This window comes from Heterodontus francisci, unplaced genomic scaffold (assembly GCF_036365525.1).
Source record: "Heterodontus francisci isolate sHetFra1 unplaced genomic scaffold, sHetFra1.hap1 HAP1_SCAFFOLD_222, whole genome shotgun sequence".
NCBI classification, from domain to species: Eukaryota; Metazoa; Chordata; class Chondrichthyes; order Heterodontiformes; family Heterodontidae; genus Heterodontus; species Heterodontus francisci.
The window spans coordinates 33,720-46,634 of NW_027141699.1; positions in this window are offsets into that span (position 1 = coordinate 33,720).

Below are 12,915 nucleotides of genomic sequence, written 5' to 3' on the forward strand. Positions count from 1 at the left end.
TGCTAAAATATCAATGTCCTGTTTCAGTCAATTACTATCATCCTGACTGTCTGTCCATTCTGCTAAACTATCAATGTCCTGTTTCAGTCAATTACTATCATCCTGACTGTCTGTCCATTCTGCTGAAATATCAATGTCCTGTTTCAGTCAATTACTATCATCCTGACTGTCTGTCCATTCTGCTAAACTGTCAATGTCCTGTTTCAGTCAATTACTATCATCCTGACTGTCTGTCCATTCTGCTAAATTATCAATGTCCTGTTTCAGTCCATTACTATCAACCTGACTGTCTGTCCATTCTGCTAACCTGTCAATGTCCTGTTTCAGTCAATTACTATCATCCTGACTGTCTGTCCATTCTGCTAAACTATCCAAGTCCTGTTTCAGTCATTTACTACCATCCTGACTGTCTGTCCATTCTGCTAAATTATCCATGTCCTGTTTCAGTCATTTACTATCATCCTGACTGTCTGTCCATTCTGCTAAACTATCCATGTCCTGTTTCAGTCATTTACTATCATCCTGACTGTCATTCCATTCTGCTAAACTATCCATGTCCTGTTTCAGTCAATTACTATCATCCTGACTGTCTGTCCATTCTGCTAAATTATCAATGTCCTGTTTCAGTCAATTACTATCATCCTGACTGTCTATCCATTCTGCTAAACTATCTATGTCCTGTTTCAGTCAATTACTATCATCCTGACTGTCTGTCCATTCTGCTAAATTATCAATGTCCTGTTTCAGTCAATTACTATCATCCTGACTGTCTATCCATTCTGCTAAACTTTCAATGACCTGTTTCAGTCATTTACTATCATCCTGACTCTCTGTCCATTCTGCTAAACTATCAATGTCCTGTTTCAGTCAATTACTATCATCCTGACTGTCTATCCATTCTGCTATACTACCCATGTCCTGCTTCAGTCAATTACTATCGTCCTGACTGTCTTCCTTTTCTGCTAAACTATCAATACCCTGTTTCAGTCAATTACTATCATCCTGACTGTCTATCCATTCTGCTAAACTTTCAATGACCTGTTTCAGTCATTTACTATCATCCTGACTCTCTGTCCATTCTGCTAAACTATCAATGTCCTGTTTCAGTCAATTACTATCATCCTGACTGTCTATCCATTCTGCTATACTACCCATGTCCTGTTTCAGTCAATTACTATCATCCTGACTGTCTATCCATTCTGCTATACTACCCATGTCCTGCTTCAGTCAATTACTATCATCCTGACTGTCTTCCTTTTCTGCTAAACTACCCATGTCCTGCTTCAGTCAATTACTATCATCCTGACTGTCTTCCTTTTCTGCTAAACTATCCATGTCCTGTTTCAGTCAATTACTATCATCCTGACTGTCTGTCCATTCTGCTAAATTATCAATATCCTGTTTCAGTCAATTACTATCATCCTGACTGTCTGTCCATTCTGCTAACCTATTAATGTCCTGTTTCAGTCAATTGCTATCATCCTGATCCTCTGTCCATTCTAATTATCTATGTCCTGTTTCAGTCAATTGCTATCATCCTGCCTCTCTGTCCATTCTGCTAAACTATCAATGTCCTGTTTCAGACAATTACTATCATCCTGACTGTCTATCCATTCTGCTAAACTGTCAATGTCCTATTTCAGACAATAACTATCATCCTGACTGTCTGTCCATTCTGCTAACATATCAATGTGCTGTTTCAGTCAATTACTGTCATCCTGACAGTCTGTCCATTCTGCTAAATTATCGATGTCCTGTTTCAGTCAATTACTATCATCCTGACTGTCTATCCATGCTGCTAAACTATCCATGTCCTGTTTCAGTCAATTACTATCATCCTGACTGTCTGTCCATTCTGCTAAATTATCAAGGTCCTGTTTCAGTCAATTACTATCATCCTGACTGTCTATCCATTCTGCTAACCTATCCATGTCCTGTTTCAGTCAATTACTATCATCCTGACTGTCTATCCATTCTGCTAACCTAACAAAGTCCTGCTTCAGTCAATTACTATCATCCTGACTGTCTGTCTAATCTGCTAAAATATCAATGTCCTGTTTCAGTCAATTACTATCATCCTGACTGTCTGTCCATTCTGCTAAACTATCAATGTCCTGTTTCAGTCAATTACTATCATCCTGACTGTCTGTCCATTCTGCTAAACTATCAATGTCCTGTTTCAGTCAATTACTATCATCCTGACTGTCTGTCCATTCTGCTAACCTAACAAAGTCCTGTTTCAGTCAATTACTATCATCCTGACTGTCTGTCCATTCTGCTGAACTATCAATGTCCTGTTTCAGTCAATTACTATCATCCTGACTGTCTGTCCATTCTGCTAAACTGTCAATGTCCTGTTTCAGTCAATTACTATCATCCTGACTGTCTGTCCATTCTGCTAAATTATCAATGTCCTGTTTAAGTCAATTGCTATCAGCCTGATCCTCTGTCCATTCTAATTATCTATGTCCTGTTTCAGTCAATTACTATCATCCTGACTCTCTTTCCATTCTGCTAAACTATCCATGTCCTGTTTCAGTCAATTACAATCATCCTGACTCTCTGTCCATTCTGCTAAACTATCAATGTCCTGTTTCAGTCAATTATTATCATCCTGACTCTCTGTCCTTTCTGCTAAACTATCCATGTCCTGTTTCAGTCATTTACTATCATCCTGACAGTCTGTCCATTCTGCTAAACTATCAATGTCCTGTTTCAGTCAATTACTATCATCCTGACTGTCTATCCATTCTGCTAAACTATCAATGTCCTGTTTCAGTCAATTACTATCATCCTGACTGTCTGTCCATTCTGCTAACCTATCAATGTGCTGTTTCAGTCAATTACTGTCATCCTGACAGTCTGTCCATTCTGCTAAATTATCCATGTCCTGTTTCAGTCAATTACTATCATCCTGACTGTCTGTCCATTCTGCGAAACTATCCATGTCCTGTTTCAGTCAATTACTATCATCCTGACTGTCTGTCCATTCTGCGAAACTATCCATGTCCTGTTTCAGTCAATTACTATCATCCTGACTGTCTATCCATTCTGCTAAACTATCAATGTCCTGTTTCAGTCAATTACTATCATCCTGACTGTCTGTCCATTCTGCTAAACTATCAATGTCCTATTTCAGTCAATTACTATCATCCTGACTGTCTATCCATTCTGCTAAACTATCAATGTCCTGTTTCAGTCATTTACTATCATCCTGACTGACTGTCCATTCTGCGAAACTATCCATGTCCTGTTTCAGTCAATTACTATCATCCTGACTGTCTATCCATTCTGCTAAACTATCAATGTCCTGTTTCAGTCAATTACTATCATCCTGATCCTCGGTCCATTCTAATTATCTATGTCCTGTTTCAGTCAATTATTATCATGCTGATCCTCTCTCCATTCTAATTATCTATGTCCTGTTTCAGTCAATTACTATCATCCTGACTCTCTGTCCATTCTGCTAAACTATCCATGTCCTGTTTCAGTCATTTACTATCATCCTGACAGTCTGTCCATTCTGCTAAACTATCAATGTCCTGTTTCAGTCAATGACTATCATTCTGACTGTCTGTCCATTCTGCTAAACTATCAATGTCCTGTTTCAGTCAATTACTATCATCTTGACTGTCTGTCCATTCTGCTAAACTGTCAATGTGCTGTTTCAGTCAATTACTGTCATCCTGACAGTCTGTCCATTCTGCTAAATTATCCATGTCCTGTTTCAGTCAATTACTATCATCCTGACTATCTGTCCATTCTGCTAAACTATCAATGTCCTGTTTCAGTCAATGACTATCATTCTGACTGTCTGTCCATTCTGCTAAACTATCAATGTCCTGTTTCAGTCAATTACTATCATCTTGACTGTCTGTCCATTCTGCTAAACTGTCAATGTGCTGTTTCAGTCAATTACTGTCATCCTGACAGTCTGTCCATTCTGCTAAATTATCCATGTCCTGTTTCAGTCAATTACTATCATCCTGACTCTCTGTCCATTCTGCTAACCTATTAATGTCCTGTTTCAGTCAATTACTGTCATCCTGACAGTCTGTCCATTCTGCTAAATTATCCATGTCCTGTTCAGTCAATTACTATCATCCTGACTGTCTATCCATTCTGCTAACCTATCAATGTGCTGTTTCAGTCAATTACTGTCATCCTGACAGTCTATCCATTCTGCTAAATTATCCATGTCCTGTTCAGTCAATTACTATCATCCTGACTGTCTATCCATTCTGCTAACCTATCAATGTGCTGTTTCTGTCAATTACTGTCATCCTGACAGTCTGTCCATTCTGCTAAATTATCCATGTCCTGTTTCAGTCAATTACTATCATCCTGACTGTCTATCCATTCTGCTAACCTATCAATGTGCTGTTTCAGTCAATTACTGTCATCCTGACAGTCTGTCCATTCTGCTAAATTATCCATGTCCTGTTTCAGTCAATTACTATCATCCTGACTGTCTATCCATTCTGCTAACCTATCAATGTGCTGTTTCAGTCAATTACTATCATCCTGACTATCTGTCCATTCTGCTAAACTATCAATGTCCTGCTTCAGTCAATTACTATCATACTGACTGTCTGTCTAATCTGCTAAACTATCAATGTCCTGTTTCAGTCAATTACTATCATCCTGACTGTCTGTCCATTCAGCTGAACTATCAATGTCCTGTTTCAGTCAATTACTATCATCCTGACTGTCTGTCCATTCTGCTAAACTGTCAATGTCCTGTTTCAGTCAATTACTATCATCCTGACTGTCTGTCCATTCTGCGAAATTATCAATGTCCTGTTTCAGTCAATTGCTATCAGCCTGATCCTCTGTCCATTCTAATTATCTATGTCCTGTTTCAGTCAATTATTATCATGCTGATCCTCTCTCCATTATAATTATCTATGTCCTGTTTCAGTCAATTACTATCATCCTGACTCTCTGTCCATTCTGCTAAACTATCCATGTCCTGTTTCAGTCATTTACTATCATCCTGACAGTCTGTCCATTCTGCTAAACTATCCATGTCCTGTTTCAGTCAATTACTATCATTCTGACTGTCTGTCCATTCTGCTAAACTATCAATGTCCTGTTTCAGTCAATTACTATCATCCTGACTGTCTATCCATTCTGCTAAACTATCCATGCCCTGTTTCAGTCAATTACTATCATTCTGACTGTCTGTCCATTCTGCTAAATTATCCATGTCCTGTTTCAGTCATTTACTATCATCCTGACTGTCTGTCCATTCTGCTGAAATATCAATGTCCTGTTTCAGTCAATTACTATCATCCTGACTGTCTGTCCATTCTGCTAAACTGTCAATGTCCTGTTTCAGTCAATTACTATCATCCTGACTGTCTGTCCATTCTGCTAAATTATCAATGTCCTGTTTCAGTCAATTACTATCATCCTGACTCTCTGTCTAATCTGCTAACCTATCAATGTCCTGTTTCAGTCATTTACTATCAACCTGACTGTCTGTCCATTCTGCTAACCTGTCAATATCCTGTTTCAGTCAATTACTATCATTCTGACTGTCTGTCCATGCTGCTAAACTATCCAAGTACTGTTTCAGTCATTTACTATCATCCTGACTGTCTGTCCATTCTGCTAAATTATCCATGTCCTGTTTCAGTCATTTACTATCATCCTGACTGTCTGTCCATTCTGCTAAACTATCCATGTCCTGTTTCAGTCATTTACTATCATCCTGACTGTCTGTCAATTCTGCTAAACTATCCATGTCCTGTTTCAGTCAATTACTATCATCATGACTGTCTGTCCATTCTGCTAAATTATCAATGTCCTGTTTCAGTCAATTACTATCATCCTGACTGTCTATCCATTCTGCTAAACTATCCATGTCCTGTTTCAGTCAATTACTATCATCCTGACTGTCTGTCCATTCTGCTAAATTATCAATGTCCTGTTTCAGTCAATTACTATCATCCTGACTGTCTATCCATTCTGCTAAACTTTCAATGACCTGTTTCAGTCATTTACTATCATCCTGACTCTCTGTCCATTCTGCTAAACTATCAATGCCCTGTTTCAGTCAATTACTATCATCCTGACTGTCTTCCGTTTCTGCTAAACTATCCATGTCCTGTTTCAGTCAATTACTGTCATCCTGACTGTCTGTCCATTCTGCTAAACTATCAATGTCCTGTTTCAGTCAATTACTATCATCCTGACTGTCTCTCCATTCTGCTAAACTATCCAAGTCCTGTTTCAGTCATTTACTATCATCCTGACTCTCTGTCCATTCTGCTAAACTATCCATGTCCTGTTTCAGTCAATTACTATCATCCTGACTGTCTATCCATTCTGCTAAACTATCAATGTCCTGTTTCAGTCAATTACTATCATCCTGACTGTCTGTCCATTCTGCTAACCTATCAATGTCCTGTTTCAGTCAATTACTGTCATCCCGACTGTCTGTCCATTCTGCTAAACTATCCATGTCCTGTTTCAGTCAATTACTATCATCCAGACTGTCTGTCCATTCTGCTAAACTATCAATGTCCTATTTCAGACAATTACTATCATCCTGACTGTCTGTCCATTCTGCTAACCTATCAATGTGCTGTTTCAGTCTATTACTGTCATCCTGACTGTCTGTCCATTCTGCTAAACTATCCATGTCCTGTTTCAGTCAATTACTATCATCCTGACTGTCTGTCCATTCTGCTAACCTATCAATGTGCTGTTTCAGTCAATTACTGTCATCCTGACAGTCTATCCATTCTGCTAAACTATCCATGTCCTGTTTCAGTCAATTACTATCATCTTGACTGTCTGTCCATTCTGCTAAATTATCAAGGTCCTGTTTCAGTCAATTACTATCATCCTGACTGTCTGTCCATTCTGCTAACCTATCAATGTCCTGTTTCAGTCAATTACTATCATCCTGACTGTCTATCCATTCTGCTAAGTTATCAATGTCCTGTTTCAGTCAATTACTATCATCCTGACTCTCTGTCTAATCTGCTAACCTATCAATGTCCTGTTTCAGTCATTTACTATCAACCTGACTGTCTGTCCATTCTGCTAACCTGTCAATATCCTGTTTCAGTCAATTACTATCATCCTGACTGTCTATTCATGCTGCTAAACTATCCAAGTACTGTTTCAGTCATTTACTATCATCCTGACTGTCTGTCCATTCTGCTAAATTATCCATGTCCTGTTTCAGTCATTTACTATCATCCTGACTGTCTGTCCATTCTGCTAAACTATCCATGTCCTGTTTCAGTCATTTACTATCATCCTGACTGTCTGTCAATTCTGCTAAACTATCCATGTCCTGTTTCAGTCAATTACTATCATCATGACTGTCTGTCCATTCTGCTAAATTATCAATGTCCTGTTTCAGTCAATTACTATCATCCTGACTGTCTATCCATTCTGCTAAACTATCCATGTCCTATTTCAGTCAATTACTATCATCCTGACTGTCTGTCCATTCTGCTAAATTATCAATGTCCTGTTTCAGTCAATTACTATCATCCTGACTGTCTATCCATTCTGCTAAACTTTCAATGACCTGTTTCAGTCATTTACTATCATCCTGACTCTCTGTCCATTCTGCTAAACTATCAATGCCCTGTTTCAGTCAATTACTATCATCCTGACTGTCTTCCTTTTCTGCTAAACTATCCATGTCCTGTTTCAGTCAATTACTATCATCCTGACTGTCTGTCCATTCTGCTAAACTATCAATGTCCTGTTTCAGTCAATTACTATCATCCTGACTGTCTCTCCATTCTGCTAAACTATCCAAGTCCTGTTTCAGTCATTTACTATCATCCTGACTCTCTGTCCATTCTGCTAAACTATCCATGTCCTGTTTCAGTCAATTACTATCATCCTGACTGTCTGTCCATTCTGCTAAATTATCAATATCCTGTTTCAGTCAATTACTATCATCCTGACTGTCTGTCCATTCTGCCATCCTATTAATGTCCTGTTTCAGTCAATTACTATCATCCTGATTGTCTGTCCATTCTGCTAAACTAACAATGTCCTGTTTCAGTCAATTGCTATCATCCTGATCCTCTGTCCATTCTAATTATCCATGTCCTGTTTCAGTCAATTGCTATCATCCTGCCTCTCCGTCCATTCTGCTAAACTATCCATGGCCTGTTTCAGTCATTTACTATCATCCTGACAGTCTGTCCATTCTGCTAAACTATCAATGTCCTGTTTCAGACAATTACTATCATCCTGACTGTCTATCCATTCTGCTAAACTATCCATGTCCTGTTTCAGTCAATTACTATCATTCTGACTGTCTGTCCATTCTGCTAAACTATCCATGTCCTGTTTCAGTCAATTACTATCATCTTGACTGTCTGTCGATTCTGCTAAACTGTCAATGTCCTGTTTCAGTCAATTACTATCATCCTGACTGTCTGTCCATTCTGCTAACATATCAATGTGCTGTTTCAGTCAATTACTGTCATCCTGACAGTCTGTCCATTCTGCTAAATTATCCATGTCCTGTTTCAGTCAATTACTATCATCCTGACTGTCTGTCCATTCTGATAAATTATCCATGTCCTGTTTCAGTTAATTACTATCATCCTGACTGTCTATCCATGCTGCTAAACTATCCATGTCCTGTTTCAGTCAATTACTATCATCCTGACTGTCTGTCCATTCTGCTAAATTATCAAGGTCCTGTTTCAGTCAATTACTATCATCCTGACTGTCTATCCATTCTGCTAACCTATCCATGTCCTGTTTCAGTCAATTACTATCATCCTGACTGTCTGTCCATTCTGCTAAATTATCAAGGTCCTGTTTCAGTCAATTACTATCATCCTGACTGTCTGTCCATTCTGCTAACATATCAATGTGCTGTTTCAGTCAATTACTGTCATCCTGACAGTCTGTCCATTCTGCTAAATTATCCATGTCCTGTTTCAGTCAATTACTATCATCCTGACTGTCTGTCCATTCTGATAAATTATCCATGTCCTGTTTCAGTTAATTACTATCATCCTGACTGTCTATCCATGCTGCTAAACTATCCATGTCCTGTTTCAGTCAATTACTATCATCCTGACTGTCTGTCCATTCTGCTAAACTATCAATGTCCTGTTTCAGTCAATTACTATCATCCTGACTGTCTGTCCATTCTGCTAAACTATCAATGTCCTGTTTCAGTCAATTACTATCATCCTGACTGTCTGTCCATTCTGCTAAACAGTCAATGTCCTGTTTCAGTCAATTACTATCATCCTGACTGTCTGTCCATTCTGCTAAATTATCAATGTCCTGTTTCAGTCAATTGCTATCAGCCTGATCCTCTGTCCATTCTAATTATCTATGTCCTGTTTCAGTCAATTACTATCATCCTGACTCTCTTTCCATTCTGCTAAACTATCCGTGTCCTGTTTCAGTCAATTACAATCATCCTGACTCTCTGTCCATTCTGCTAAACTATCAATGTCCTGTTTCAGTCAATTATTATCATCCTGACTCTCTGTCCTTTCTGATAAACTATCCATGTCCTGTTTCAGTCATTTACTATCATCCTGACAGTCTGTCCATTCTGCTAAACTATCAATGTCCTGTTTCAGTCAATTACTATCATCCTGACTGTCTATCCATTCTGCTAAACTATCCATGTCCTGTTTCAGTCATTTACTATCATCCTGACTGTCTGTCCATTCTGCTAAACTATCAATGTCATGTTTCAGTCAATTACTATCATCCGGACAGTCTGTCCATTCTGCTAAACTATCAATGTCCTGTTTCAGACAATTACTGTCATCCTGACTGTCTGTCCATTCTGCTAAACTATCCATGTCCTGTTTCAGTCAATTACTATCATCCTGACTGTCTGTCCATTCTGCTAAACTATCCATGTCCTGTTTCAGTCAATTACTATCATCCTGACTATCTGTCCATTCTGCTAAACTATCCATGTTCTGTTTCAGTCAATTACTATCATTCTGACTGTCTGTCCATTCTGCTAAACTATCCATGTCCTGTTTCAGTCAATTACTATCATCCTGACTGTCTGTCCATTCTGCTAAACTATCAATGTCCTGTTTCAGTCAATTACTATCATCCTGACTGTCTGTCCATTCTGCTGAAATATCAATGTCCTATTTCAGTCAATTACTATCATCCTGACTGTCTGTCCATTCTGCTAAATTATCAATGTCCTGTTTCAGTCAATTACTATCATCCTGACTCTCTGTCTAATCTGCTAACCTATCAATGTCCTGTTTCAGTCATTTACTATCAACCTGACTGTCTGTCCATTCTGCTAACCTGTCAATGTCCTGTTTCAGTCAATTACTATCATCCTGACTGTCTATTCATGCTGCTAAACTATCCAAGTCCTGTTTCAGTCATTTACTATCATCCTGACTGTCTATCCATTCTGCTAAATTATCCATGTCCTGTTTCAGTCAATTACAATCATCCTGACTGTCTATCCATTCTGCTGACTTATCCATGTCCTGTTTCAGTCAATTACTATCATCTTGACTGTCTGTCAATTCTGCTAAACTATCAACGTCCTGTTTCAGTCAATTACTATCATCCTGACTGTCTATCCATTCTGCTGAACTATCAATGTCCTATTTCAGACAATAACTATCATCCTGACTGTCTGTCCATTCTGCTAACATATCAATGTGCTGTTTCAGTCAATTACTGTCATCCTGACAGTCTGTCCATTCTGCTAAATTATCCATGTCCTGTTTCTGTCAATTACTATCATCCTGACTGTCTGTCCATTCTGCTAAATTATCCATGTCCTGTTTCAGTCAATTACTATCATCCTGACTGTCTATCCATGCTGCTAAACTATCCATGTCCTGTTTCAGTCAATTACTATCATCCTGACTGTCTGTCCATTCTGCTAAATTATCAAGGTCCTGTTTCAGTCAATTACTATCATCCTGACTGTCTATCCATTCTGCTAACCTATCCATGTCCTGTTTCAGTCAATTACTATCATCCTGACTGTCTATCCATTCTGCTAACCTAACAAAGTCCTGCTTCAGTCAATTACTATCATACTGACTGTCTGTCTAATCTGCTAAAATATCAATGTCCTGTTTCAGTCAATTACTATCATCCTGACTGTCTGTCCATTCTGCTAAACTATCAATGTCCTGTCTCAGTCAATTACTATCATCCTGACTGTCTGTCCATTCTGCTAAACTATCAATGTCCTGTTTCAGTCAATTACTATCATCCTGACTGTCTGTCCATTCTGCTAAACTATCAATGTCCTGTTTCAGTCAATTACTATCATCCTGACTGTCTGTCCATTCTGCTGAACTATCAATGTCCTGTTTCAGTCAATTACTATCATCCTGACTGTCTGTCCATTCTGCTAAACTGTCAATGTCCTGTTTCAGTCAATTACTATCATCCTGACTGTCTGTCCATTCTGCTAAATTATCAATGTCCTGTTTCAGTCAATTGCTATCAGCCTGATCCTCTGTCCATTCTAATTATCTATGTCCTGTTTCAGTCAATTACTATCATCCTGACTCTCTTTCCATTCTGCTAAACTATCCATGTCCTGTTTCAGTCAATTACAATCATCCTGACTCTCTGTCCATTCTGCTAAACTATCAATGTCCTGTTTCAGTCAATTATTATCATCCTGACTCTCTGTCCTTTCTGCTAAACTATCCATGTCCTGTTTCAGTCATTTACTATCATCCTGACAGTCTGTCCATTCTGCTAAACTATCAATGTCCTGTTTCAGTCATTTACTATCATCCTGACTGTCTATCCATTCTGCTAAACTATCCATGTCCTGTTTCAGTCATTTACTATCATCCTGACTGTCTGTCCATTCTGCTAAACTATCAATGTCATGTTTCAGTCAATTACTATCATCCTGACAGTCTGTCCATTCTGCTAAACTATCAATGTGCTGTTTCAGTCAATTACTATCATCCTGACTGTCTGTCCATTCTGCTAAACTATCCATGTCCTGTTTCAGTCAATCACTATCATCCAGACCGTCTGTCCATTCTGCTGAAATATCAATGTCCTGTTTCAGTCAATTACTATCATCCTGACTGTCTGTCCATTCTGCTACATTATCAATGTCCTGTTTCAGTCAATTACTATCATCCTGACCGTCTGTCCATTCTGCTGAAATATCAATGTCCTGTTTCAGTCAATTACTATCATCCTGACTGTCTGTCCATTCTGCTAAATTATCAATGTCCTGTTTCAGTCAATTACTATCATCCTGACTCTCTGTCTAATCTGCTAACCTATCAATGTCCTGTTTCAGTCATTTACTATCAACCTGACTGTCTGTCCATTCTGCTAACCTGTCAATGTCCTGTTTCAGTCAATTACTATCATCCTGACTGTCTATTCATGCTGCTAAACTATCCAAGTCCTGTTTCAGTCATTTACTATCATCCTGACTGTCTATCCATTCTGCTAAATTATCCATGTCCTGTTTCAGTCAATTACAATCATCCTGACTGTCTATCCATTCTGATGACTTATCCATGTCCTGTTTCAGTCAATTACTATCATCTTGACTGTCTGTCAATTCTGCTAAACTATCAACGTCCTGTTTCAGTCAATTACTATCATCCTGACTGTCTATCCATTCTGCTGAACTATCAATGTCCTATTTCAGACAATAACTATCATCCTGACTGTCTGTCCATTCTGCTAACATATCAATGTGCTGTTTCAGTCAATTACTGTCATCCTGACAGTCTGTCCATTCTGCTAAATTATCCATGTCCTGTTTCTGTCAATTACTATCATCCTGACTGTCTGTCCATTCTGCTAAATTATCCATGTCCTGTTTCAGTCAATTACTATCATCCTGACTGTCTATCCATGCTGCTAAACTATCCATGTCCTGTTTCAGTCAATTACTATCATCCTGACTGTCTG